Genomic DNA, 2,652 nt, shown 5'->3' on the forward strand with positions numbered 1-2,652 from the left:
GCCTATACTAATCTGGTCAGAGGGACATAAAGGATACTTTTTGCTCCTTGCCCTCCAAGGTCGACTAAGTTCCAGTGGACTATGAGCACATAGATGGAACTGGTAAAAGAAGGAGCCAGGAGCTCCTCCCAAGACCGTGTGACCCCTGAGGAACAGATCCTCAAACGACCTTAAGAGTAAAAATAAATTGGTTTATCTGGGCCAACTGTATGGTCTTAAACACCCAAAAGTAAAGCATAACCAAAGATTAAAGGGGCCAATATAATTTCTTAAGAGTCCATGTGTGATTCTCAGGCCAGTGAATGGGCAGCCAAGTACATCAGGAACCGCATCATTCAGTTTAACCCAGGGCCAGACAAGTACTTCACCTTGGGGCTCCCTACAGGGAGCACCCCACTTAGCTGCTACCAGAATGGGGACCTGTCCTTTAAATATGTGAAAACCTTCAACATGGACGAATATGTAGGCCTTCCTTGAGGGCACCCAGAACGTTACCACTCCTCCATGTGGAATAATTTCTTCAAGCACATTGACATCCACCCGAAAACACCCACATTCTGTGATGCCTGTGAGGAGAAGATTCAGGCTGCAGGTGGGACTGAGCTCTTTGTTGGAGGCATTGGGCCTGATGGGCACATTGCCTTCAATGAGCCAGGCTCCAGTCTGGTGTCCAGGACCCGTGTGAAGACACTGGCCATGGACACCATCCTGGCCAATGCTAGGTTCTTTGATGGTGATCTCACCAAGGTGCCCATCATGGCCCTGACAGTTGGTGTGGGTACTGTCATAGATGCCAGAGAGGTAATGATCCTCGTCACCGGAGCTCACAAGGCCTTTGCTCTGTACAAGGCCATAGAGGAGGGAATGAACCATATGTGGACTGTGTCTGCCTCCCAGCAGCATCCCCTCACTGTGTGTGTGACAAGGATGCCACCTTGGAGCCGAAAGTGAAGACTGTCAAGTATTTTAAAGCTTTAACGCTTGTTCATAACACGTTGGTGGACCCTGTACAGTATCAGGAGAAGGAAGTCCAGAAAAGCCAGTCTGCTAAGAAACCATGCAGCCTGTGCTGGGACCTGCTAGCGGGTACCTCAGAGGCACAGGCAGATCTTTCTGCTAACTGTCTAGGAGAGTAGAATTCTTTTTCTTTAATCCATTATGGTTATTGCAAATATATGCATTGAATTTACCGAAAAAAAAAAAAGAGTCCATGTGTATAGCTAAAGGCTACATAACAAGAAATAATGCCAGACAGGAGATCCCTTCCTTTGAGTTGTTGGCCAGGGTGGCCAAAGGGACTCCCAGATAGTTACCCAGCATAGAACTGGGAAAATGAACAGCAGACCCCAATCTTAGCTAAAGGAATGTTGAGAATATTGACAACTGTTTGCTGCTAGATGAGGAAGAGCTGATCTTCCTAAAACAAGGATCTCTGGATAGGCTGACTAGATTCAGCAGATGGACAAACACTGGGGAACGGCTGGGGGTGCTCACGACACAGCAGACAGTAACAGAGATGACAGAGTATATGGGCTCCAGTGGCGGGTGGGGAGGCTATGGGAGGGTGCCATCTGGGACGTGGGTATATAGATGAATAAAATTGTTTGGAATGTTCTGTATGAAATACACACACAAAAAAATCAATAAATAAAAAATGAGTTATATTTGAGGAAGAAGCATAAAAATTTGCTACATGTTAATTAGTAGAGGTGGAAAACATTACCATTGAACTCTACCTGATGACTTTATATCCATGCTCAGGTGCCAAGGAGCTCAGAAAATAACCGACTGTGACAAGTAATAATCAGATGTATAGAAATTAGAGGCGCACATGCAAACATCTAAGTGTTAGTTGCATTAAATGAGTTTTTCTGTATGAAGCAGTATATTTTAAAATGAAATGGAGATTTTTTTAAAGGTTAAAACCTCATTCAATTTTATGTCTTAATAAGGTTTATAATGAGTTCAATATTGTATGACTGTATTAATTCAACTCTGAACCTAAAAATTTACAGCCACCTTTGAAAGAGATGCATCTTTGCTCTGGAATTGTTATTGAATATGTTAATGCTGTAATGAAATGCTTCTTCTAATCATGTGGTTATTAAAAATTAAATAAATAATTTAAAAAAGAAAGATTGCTTTCAAGCTGGAGGAGGAGGAGTTGGTTGCTAGGGATGGGGTATGGGATGTTTTCTCTTTTGATTGACAGGCTCAGGTTATGTCAGTCTTTGTTCACTATGTATGTCCCATCCCATGATGCATCTGATTTTAATCATATGCATGTTCAGTCACATATAGGTGAGACATGGTAAATAAGGATTTTTCCCTAACAGCTTGTGATGGAGAGATGCCACAATACAGCATTGCCTGAATAAAGGCAGCCTGACTATCGATATCATTTAAAACCAGGAGAGAAGGGGCTGGAGAGACGGCTTAGCGGTTAAGAGCACCTGTTCTTGCACAGGACCCAAGTTTGATTCCCAGCACCCATGTGGTGGCTAACAGCCATCAAGTTCCAGGGGATCTAACTCCCCCTTCTGACCTCTATGGGCATTGCACAACACGGGTGCACTTTATACACATGCAGGCAATACATTTATACACATAAAATAAAAATAATAAAAATAAAACCGAGAGTGAACCCTATCT

General features: G+C 43.1%; 1 pseudogene across 1 annotated transcript; it reads left to right on the top strand.

Moving 5' to 3' along the window:
- Positions 1–279: 279 nt before the first annotated feature.
- LOC103745373 lies at positions 280–1,136 on the top strand (annotated as a pseudogene). Its single transcript, XR_001872783.1, has one exon. The product of XR_001872783.1 is annotated as a glucosamine-6-phosphate isomerase 1 pseudogene (transcript).
- The last annotated feature ends 1,516 nt before the right edge of the window (positions 1,137–2,652 follow it).

This window comes from Nannospalax galili, unplaced genomic scaffold (assembly GCF_000622305.1).
Source record: "Nannospalax galili isolate Female #2095 unplaced genomic scaffold, S.galili_v1.0 scaffold302, whole genome shotgun sequence".
Classification (NCBI taxonomy): Eukaryota; Metazoa; Chordata; class Mammalia; order Rodentia; family Spalacidae; genus Nannospalax; species Nannospalax galili.